This window comes from Coturnix japonica, chromosome 1, assembly GCF_054131305.1.
Source record: "Coturnix japonica strain WE chromosome 1, WE-NBRP24, whole genome shotgun sequence".
NCBI classification, from domain to species: domain Eukaryota; kingdom Metazoa; phylum Chordata; class Aves; order Galliformes; family Phasianidae; genus Coturnix; species Coturnix japonica.
In genome coordinates, this window is record NC_140663.1 from 154,673,625 (window position 1) to 154,683,632 (window position 10,008).

General features: G+C 42.4%; 1 long non-coding RNA gene across 3 annotated transcripts; it reads right to left on the reverse strand.

Moving 5' to 3' along the window:
• Positions 1 to 5,461: 5,461 nt before the first annotated feature.
• LOC146762794 (uncharacterized) lies at positions 5,462 to 9,305 on the reverse strand. 3 transcript variants are annotated; one of them, XR_014948691.1, is made up of 4 exons: positions 9,036 to 9,305; positions 7,078 to 7,377; positions 6,720 to 6,760; positions 5,462 to 5,589 (listed from the first exon to the last, which is right to left on the reverse strand). It is a non-coding gene; the product is annotated as an uncharacterized LOC146762794 (long non-coding RNA). The 3 variants fall into 3 exon arrangements; XR_014948687.1 differs by having other exon boundaries at positions 6,720 to 7,377; XR_014948688.1 differs by lacking the exon at positions 9,036 to 9,305 and adding an exon at positions 8,064 to 8,099 and having other exon boundaries at positions 6,720 to 7,377.
• Positions 9,306 to 10,008: the final 703 nt, after the last annotated feature.

Here is a 10,008-nt window from a genome sequence, read left to right on the forward strand (position 1 = left end):
GGGAGCTGTGGATGATTTTTATAAGTATCCAGATATTTAGACTTCTATCTGAAGCTTGTCCAAAGATATGAGGCCACTCCTAGCAGCAGCTTGACGAATATCCACAGCCATTTGTTCAGTGTGAGTGCATGTAAGTCTTGAGGATATATTCTTATGGACATCTTACTGGCACAGGTTTATCGGTTGCCCATAGAAATAGAGAAACATAAAATTATTAAGGGAAAGACCAATAAATTCATCCAGTCCAAGCCCAGCCCACCCCCACTGTGCCCGCTCACCACATCCCTCAGTGCCACATCTACACTGTTCTTGAATGCCTTCAGGGATGGTGACTCAATCACCTCCCTGGGCAGCCTGTTACAATACCTCACTGCTCTTTCTCAGGAGATTTTCTTAATATTCAGCCTAAATCTCCCCTGCACATCTTAAGGTCATTCTCTCTCATCCTGTCACTACTAACCTTGGAGAAGAGGCTGACCTCCACCTTGTTACAACCTCCTTTCAGGTAGCTGCAGAGAGCGAAGAATATATAAGAATGCTAAACTGGGACTGAGATTTTTGACCCATAATGTGTTCTGAGTCATCTGACAAAAAGGTGCTGGGCCAATATAAGACACTGACTGAACTGTTGTCCTTATCTTAAGGAAGATATAAAGTTGATTTTCATCAATGAAAAATTAGGGTTTATTTCCAGCGCTTCCCCAGAACAACACTACCCTGAGGTCAGGGAGCACTATGAGGAAGATGGTGACTGGCTTTTCTTAATGGCTGATTTTCTTTCTTCTCCTTTCTTTTTTCTTTCTTTTTTTTTTTTTTTTTTCCTTAAACAAAACAGTTCTTTTCTCCTCATTGCCTGTGATCTGACAGCACTAGTAATGCAAATATTAAAAAGGACCTTGGCAAATCACTATGATGGCTTCAGAAGTATTTGCTTTTGGTATCCGGTAGCACTTGCAAGCTCCAAGTGCTGCTTAGGAGTGCTGGGCTGTGCAAACAGCGCAGGAGGAAATTTTGATGTGTGAAGGGCAAGGGTCTGCTTGGGGGATAGATAAAGCCAGCAGCATAACAAACACCTGCCTCACTGTTAGAGGGCCATCACTTGGGGCCACAAGATTACACAGACTGCAGTTGTTGGTCACACAGACTAACCAAGCAATTAAAGGAGGCAGGAATAAAAAATATGCATGAGAGAGGAGGAGCTGTTGGCTGAGTTGTGTTGCAAGCCAAATTTAGCTGTGTCCCACCGTAAGCTGGCTTTTCCACAGACACAGAAGCACAAATGCTGAAGGAGAGAGAAAGAAAGCACTTTAGAAGCAGTGCCATGGATAGGGACGTAGGGGTGTTCAAGGAAAGACTGGATGTTGTGTTGAGGGACATGGTTTAGTGGGAGCTATTAGTAATAGGTGAACGGTTGGACTGGATGATCTTTTAGGTCTTTTCCAACCTTGGTGATTCTATGATTCAATGATTCTATGAAGGCTTTCTGTGATTCCTTGAGAAATGTTACATAGCCCACTGGTTTTTGGTTATTTGGTTATTTTATTTTATTCTTATTTATTTTTCTGTGTACGTTTTGATGGTTTCTTATCTTACAGTTTTAAGAGGAAACCTGCTGAATGTCTGCAGTGCCTTCTGGCAGTCAGACCTTTTGTTGCTGATCCCTGCGATTTAAAAGCAGTTTAGCTTATCACAAAGCTGTGGCGTAGATCTGGTGCGGTGGGTAGGTTCATTTGGTTTTTAAATGCTTTCTTTTGGATCACTTTTAATCATCACTTACATCACGTACAGCCATTTATGCACTGACAGGTTGATGGGGACTTTAGTGTACATAAAACTTGCTCTGTCAGGACTTATGCCTCTCTGTCAGATTTTATCCTGCAGTAGAGAGGGTTTGTGTGCAGTTGCTGACAGACACAATAAGCTCCTCCAGCAGCTGCAGTCCTGCCTCCCACTGATCTTTCTTTCCCTGCTGCAGGAAGAAGTGCAGAATCAGGCCCAAAAGATGCTAAGCTCCTTAAAGGAGGAGATGGCAACACTGTGGTCATCTTCTGGATCTGATGTAGGTTCTGCAACACCTGGCACTTTCTTCATCTTTCTTTAACCTTGGTTGCAGGAGAATGGCATCAATGAGGAAAAACCTTGAAAAACTTGTGACTTTTCAACCCTGCAGAGATAACTTAAAAGGCAAGAAACCTACAAAACAACAAAACAAATAAAAGTAACAGTTTAAATTAACAAATCACTGAGAAACTGAGAAACCACATGAATTTTAAGCTGATCCCATGATTGTAAAGACTGGAAGCATGACTTGACACTCTAGTTTTCAAACACTGTGGCCTGCTCTGTGTAATTTGGAGGGCAAGCACCAAATGTTTCATCAGCCTGGTGCTGTCACAGGGCTGAGATACACAGATACTTGGTCTACTACAGAAAGCTGCCCAGCATCTGTCATTTCCACAGAAGCCAATGGAAACGGCAAGCACTCAGCTCTGAAGGATCAGGCTCTTAATCATTAATATGTTTCCAGATCTATAAAAAAAATGTTTCCTAAAATACTTTATTTCTTCAAGAAATTCCCTGTTGGCAGGAGAATTTTCATAGCTCCTTAAAGACCTATAAGGAACTGTGCAAGAAATAAAGCGAGGCTTTACTTATGGAAATCAGACCTACTGGAGAGCAACTGGAAATGTTTTTTATGAGTCTTCATAATGGAACTACAGTAGCTGCTCCATGTTGATTTTTATTCTAAGACCCCATGTCTTTTTTTTTTTTTTTCTTCTTCTTTTTGAAGCCAATTTTTTTTCCCACCTGAAACTTCACGTGTGGTCTCTTGGCAAAGAAGAGTATTTTTGGAAAGTTTCAGGCTGATCTGATAAGCCTTTTTAAGTAACGAGATTTGAAAACATGGAGGTATTTGCCTTTTAAAAAATCTTCAAACCTCTCCTTGTTCATTTAGAAGCTGAAAACTGCTTATACTAAAAAATTCCCATTTTGTTTTTATATTTGCCCTTAATGAGATGCAGCCGATGAACACAGTTTTAGTAATTTCAGTGGCATGAATTTGGGGATTTGATTAAGTTCCCAGGAAAGATAACTTCAAAAAGTAGAATAATAATAGCATGAAGATGAGATGGAGGTGTTGTATTGATGGAGGAGCAAAATATTACACTCAGCTGATGTGAAGATATTATGTAGTAGAGACAACAAATACAGATTGATATATACTAGAATCTTTGTAATAACCCCGGTGGTAATTTGTATTAAAATTTTAGAATTTAAAATACCTTTGAGTGAAGCTCATGCAAACAAGTCAAGGGATTTTTATGAGGGATGCACTTGTGATAGATGGCCTGACCACAGAGGTTACTGAAAGTGAGCTCCATTCTTGACTGCTTGCTCTGAGCTTTTCTCCATAGCCATGGCTGAGGCCACACAGCCCCCCCAGGCATGCATTCTTCTCAGTATGATGGATTGCTGACCCTTCCTCCTCCTGCCTTTGTCTTTGATGGACTCTCAAGTTTCAGCCCACAGAGATCTTGCCTCCATTTCCACTAAGTCTGCTTCTGGTGAAATTTTATGCTTTATGCCACTTTGCATTGTTAAAAACAATCATTACTGGAGATAAAGTGATTCGATTCTTCTCTGGGAAGAGTTTTGAAATAACCTTCTTCCTAGTAGACAGGAAACACCTTTACCATCCAGCCTCTCCTCTCCTTTCTTCCCATTCTCTTCTCCTTTTCTTCCTCTCATTCATAAAACCACTCTTGTTTTCTCTATTGAATTTCTTCAGTAAGGAATCGTTCCCTCCCTCCTTCCCTCTCTCTTTTTCTCCCTTCCCTCCCTCCCTCCCTCCCTCCTTCCTTCCTTCCTTCCTTCCTTCCTTCCTTCCTTCCTTCCTTCCTTCCTTCCTTCCTTCCTTCCTTCCTTCCTTCCTTCCTTCCTTCCTTCCTTCCTTCCTTCCTTCCTTCCTTCCTTCCTTCCTTCCTTCCTTCCTTCCTTCCTTCCTTCCTTCCTTCCTTCCTTCCTTCCTTCCTTCCTTCCTTCCTTCCTTCCTTCCTTCCTTCCTTCCTTCCTTCCTATGCACCTTTGCAGTTATTGCTGTAATATGTCTGTGCTGCAGAAGTTCCAGTGCCTACTACAAAACTTTATTTTTTCACCAGTATTTCTGGCATAACTAGAGAAGAAAATTATGAGCAATCTCATTAGAGTCTATTTGCATAGTTTTCATAAACCTCTCATTAATATTTAATTATTTTAAGTGACTGCATGACTCAGACTCAGATTTGCCCTTTTTTGCTAATCACTGCTTCTGAGATTTGTCATGTCCCCTTGTCATGGGCTAAGAGTATTTTTATGACATAGAGCTCATGGTGAGGCAATGCCATGCAATACATTCCATCTACTATCTTCTTTAATGCCCTCCCATTTCATACTGCATTAGCTTCAGTGATTTTGTTGTTAGAAAGACAATTGGAAGGCAGGTCTGAGTTTACGGGTAGATACTTAGCTAGTAATTGTTAAGGTTTTTTTTATATTTGAGTTGAAGGATATGATGGTATATAATAACTGGAGATATGATGTCCTTGTGGGTCATCATTTGGTACTGAAGTATTCCTTTCGTGGTGCTCTGATGGCTTCTTCATAAACATGATCTGTCTCTCAGGAATATCCTTGTTGAGAAACAATCTTTCTCAGATCATTGGGCTGACATTGGGCTGTCCACAATAGCGTTCTCCAGAAAGCAAACATGGTTGTTGCTTGGGCTTGACTGCATTGCCAATTTTCTCAGATGTCTGGTGAGTACTGCTGTGATGGCCCAGGGATTGCCATTTTTTATGTTATCCATAGAATCCCGAAAAATGTCAATTGAAAATCTATCATCTCAGAGATAAGAGAATAACCGGATAATGATTATCAAATCTGTGGTAGGAATTGATACGGAAATTCAAGTTTTCAGCTCAAATGATGACAATGTCACCTTTGGTACAAGCTGGACTTAGTGACAGTATTTCTGAATGTACTTAGACACTCTTCTACCCTTTTCTTCCAAGAAAAGGTTTTCATATTGGGAGTCACTTTTACTCTCAAGTCTGTAGCCATATTCTACAGGAAGTCATAGGATCTTAAAGGTTGGAAAAGACCACTAAGATCATCTAGTCTAACTGCCAGCCCATCACCACCATGCCCACTAACCATGTCTACATGTTACTTAAACACCTTCAGGGACAGTGACTCCATCACCTCCCTGGGCATCCTATTCCAATGCATTACCACTCTTCTGGAGACTACATTTTTCCTAACATCCAACCTGATTCTCCTTTTTGCCTAACTTGAGACCATTACCTCTCATCCTATCACTACTGAAAATGAACCTGTGAGTGAGGGTGAAGAAAATAAGGCTGGCACTGCCTTCGGGACAGTATGCTGGATAGTGGTCCCACTCAAAAATAATCAAGCCAAGCTTTGGTGTTATCATGGTCTTTATTGTTTATATACAAGCTACTGAAATATCTCACACTTCACAGCCAGTAGTGTATTGATGTAGAGTTTGTTTTCATCATGTATTCTATGTCAGAAGTCTGTGGTATCCTGGAAAATGGTACAAGTAAAAGATATTTAATTAGGGAGGGATACTGGAGATGAGCCCACTAGTTTTTCAGTACAATTCTGCTGGTCGTATATTATCAGCCTGCCAGGATTTGAGTCTCAACAGAAGTACAGGAGATGAGGTGTCAGATTTTATGGCTTTTTCTTTTTTTGTTGTTTTTTTCTTTTTCCATTATGTCTCCTTAGATAACTTGAAGCAATTTCTGAACTCTAAGGTGAAGAGTGTGGGATTTTGTACTAAGACACAGGAGGTTGTCCATTATCCTCATTGCTACAGGTGGGTTTTGAGGTTCAGAACTACTGCATCTCCTCTTCTTTAGCTTAACCACTGATAAAATGGGTCTGGTGTATTCTTAGGACTCAATGGCTACTCTTCCCTATGGAAAATAGGAGTTTTAATCATAAGAGTATTTTAGGTGTTTTGTACAGCGTTCATCTCAACAGCTTTATCCACTGAAGGGTTTGAATTCTACTGTTCCAAAGCAGATGCACACATGAGATAGAGGGGACCTAGAACAGCAGATAAGATGATCTTTGGGGAGAGGGGAGGGAGTACTGACATGTCCTTCTGGGCACAGACGTGGTAATCTGTCAATTTATTGCAGTTTTACAATTTATTCATCATCAACTGAGCTACGGTAATTGATTGTGTGCATGTTCCTAGCCCACCCCAGTTAAGTGCTTGCTTTAATCATTCTCTAGAGACACTCATTAAGCTGTGGTAACTTAATCGCCTGTGAATGTCTATTCAGACCTTCATTTTTCAAACTGCATGTTCATATTCACCAACTTTGTTCCAAAAAGTCATCTAAACACCAGCTAATACTGTGCAGACAGACAGAGACACACAAAATTAGAAAAAAAATGAGAGAAATAATAGGTCTACAGTTTTTCTTCTCATTCCCAGCAAACCTTCTAAAAACAAGAAGCAATTCAAATAAATGAAAGCAACAGCATCCAATGTTCCTTTTGGTGTAGAGCTGACTTTCAGGAGGGAGAAAAGCAATAAAGCTATTAATTAAATAAATGTATGAATATATCTTAATGGCCATATTATATTTGTATGTGTTTTCAAACAGGAGCTGTGTGGCTCTGGGAAGGGCTATACTGACCTTTTATTTCTGTGCTCTCCAGCTCCAGTGCTGCCGCAGGCCTGAAGTGAAAATAAGCCTACTGGTCTCATCCAAACCCCGGTGCATGTTAGCCCACATTGCAAAACACCAGAGAATTTGGCACGATCAGCAGTTTCTGCTCAAGAGAGGCCGAGAGGCCCAGAACTGCAATAGCAGAGGTGTGAGAGATCAGGACTTGGGAACGTTGGTTGAGTTATGTGGGAAAGCAAAATATTCGGTCTCTCGCCTTCGTTGGGACCGCGTTCAGTTGCACAAAAATAAGCATACTATGTACAATACAAAAAAATACTTATATCACACCAAATGATACTTATAAATAAGGCAAACAGCTCATTACCACCATTCATCCAAAGGTCACAGGCTGCTTTTTACGCAGAAATGTAGCTGTGCTGGTGAAACCGTGTAACATCGCTCTTATTTTACAGATGGAAAAACTGAGGCACACAGACACCTTCTCCATCCAAGACCACACAGGAAATCTGTGGCAAGACCAGCACAGACACCAGTGTCTGCCTGTCTCAGGGTTTGGAGAGGACCACGGAGCATGCTTGCTCTAAAGACATATGACAGAGATGGAGTTGAGGAGAACCCAAATGAGAGGTCAGCGCATCCCTTCTCTTGATCACAAAGCTTCAGCCTGAAAACAAAGACAGTGAGATTTTCCTGGCTTTTTTTTTCTTCCTTTTGTTTGTTTTTAATTACTTTGACTGTACCTTGTTTCTACTCTGACAGAATTCAGTTTTGTGCAAAAAATGTTACACGCTGTTAGTTCCATGTGTTTACACCATCTTCAATTTGAAGGGCTTAGTGAGAAGAATAGCTGCAGAGCACTGGAGCCTTGGGCTGATGTCCCCTTTAGCACATCAAACTGTTCCAGCTGAAACGAATAAGTGCCCCTTTCTCCCTCTTTACCCAGGTTATTGCTTTCTTCCTGATCAGATACCCACATCACTTCCTCTTTACATCAGTTTAGCCGTAAATTAAATTATACACTGCTTTGGGTCGTGGATTTGTGGCTACAAAAACAGGTGCATGGAGGAAAAGCAAGCATTTCTTCTCCAAAAGTGTGCTAAAGCAGTGGCACAGGCTGCCCAGGGATGTGGTGGAGTCACCATCCCTAGAGGCGTTCAAGAAACATGTAGATGTGACACTGAGGGACAAGGGTTAGTAGGCATGGTAAGGATGGGTCAGCGGTAGAACTGGATTTTGGTAGAACTGGTCAGCCTAAGTGGAAGTTTCTTAGTGCTGAAATATCTCATTAGCTTCTAAAGCCAAAGTGCAGTGGTAGCATTAACACTGCTCTGGGTGAGGTAAATGGCTCACCTTCCTACAACAGCTGCGGGAGACTGAGACTCAGCCTGAAATGAGAAAAGTTTCCCAAAGGTGAGTTCACAAAGTGTGGAGATGGAAAGAATCTGTTCAATCATCTGTCCCATCTCTCTGCCAGTTCAGAATTACTCCCCATAACTGCTTTTCTCATTTAAAATAATAAAAAATAAAAGGTTTTCTATCAAACACCGATACTAATTCTAGTGCCTGCCATTCCTTTCTTCAGATTAGTTCAGCATGTGCCAAGGTGAAGAATTAAACCAGCATATCCTAGAGGTACTCTTCCACCATCTGCCACATCCAGCAACTGGAAAAACCCTCCTGACATTTGTGTTGCATCTGCATTGTCTGAGCTGTATTCACTTTTTCCTTGCTTTGCACGAGTTACTCTTCCATGGTACTATCCTATGTGGTTACAGACTCGCCAATCTGTTAATTACAAGCAGACTGAGATACACCTTTGCTAAAACGATGGAAATAAGCCATTAATCTGAGCAGTGTTCTGTACAGTGCGGGTATGAAAGAACCCATCCTAGTTCAGCATGGACTTTTCCACCTCTAACGGAGGACTCCTTGAGACAAAGCTTCATTTTTTGCCTGTTTTAATTTACGTTTTAATTTACCGCTAAAGGGTAAATGTGGTTCAACACCAAAGGCTGTTTCACCCCTAGCACAGGTTTAATCTTGCACTCTCAGAGTCCAGATGTGCTGAGGCTCACACAGCGTCCCATTCCTGGAGGCACTCAAGGCCAGGTTGGATGGGGCCCTGAGCAGCCTGAGCTTCTCGCTCTGTTCATCCCCGAGATTCCTCCCCATGGAAGGAGGGATGTGCAGAGAAGAGCCGTGTAACAAGCTGTCACTTCTGCTTCAAACACAATGGCTCACACAAGCAAATTCCCTACTATACCAGCTTGGTATTTAAGGTTAGTTAATCAGAGGTTGGGGAAAATAAGAGATATATCTTACCCAAAGAAAACACTTCAGCCAGCTCCAGGATGGGCCTGAGTTTTGACAGCACGGTCTGCCCACAGACACAAGGTATGAATTGCTTAATGATCTGTGAGGGCTGCAGGAGCCATGTCACGCCTGACTCATCAGCAGTTATTTAAAAAGGCAAAAAAAAAAGAAAAAAAGCAAAATGAGGAGCAGCTCCTTTAGTGAAGAGGCTCGATCTCGCCTCCATGCGCCCATCAGAGCTGTTTATTTACCGGGAGATTTTTTACTCTCCCCACGCACGGCTTGTCCCGTTCCGCGCAGCCCCGCGCAGCGCAGCGCCCCGTCGGCGACTCGACAGCGCCACCCGCTGGGCGGCCGGCGGAACTGCGCCCCGCGCAACCTCCGCGGCTGCGCGCCCACTGCGCGGGACGGTTCAAAATAGCGCCTCGGGGAGAAAGCCCGGCTTATACCAATGTATGTTTATATATGCCGAAATCATAGGATGCTTTGGGTTGGAAGGGACCTTAAAGCCTGTCCAGTTCCATCTGCCCTTCAGGAACCTTCAGGGCAACCGTTCATCACTGCGAAACTGAAAATACCAGAGCTGCTCCGAAAATAATGCCTCCTGTTTTATTACGTTGGCCCACAACTTCAGAGGCAGATGTTGGTGCCTTGGAAGCAGTTTGAACCTTCCCACCAGTGTCCTATTACTTTTTGCTGCCATATGACAGATGGCAGGAGAGGTGCACTCTGATAAAATGGCGCCCCACAAGGAGGCACAGTATGCAAGTGGCACCCACTGACATTCATCAGTGCTTAATGAACATATATGTGTGGGCAGTGTTTTCTTAGCAAGGGTGCCATGGAACAGTGGTCACCTCCTCTGGTTCACATTTTTAGCAGTGTGGCGTGCAGGCTCGTGTTCATTGCTGGTGAAAATGCACAGCTAAATGGTGGTGGCTGTGCTGAAAAAATAGTGTTTTGTAGCCAAGAATTTGTTCTA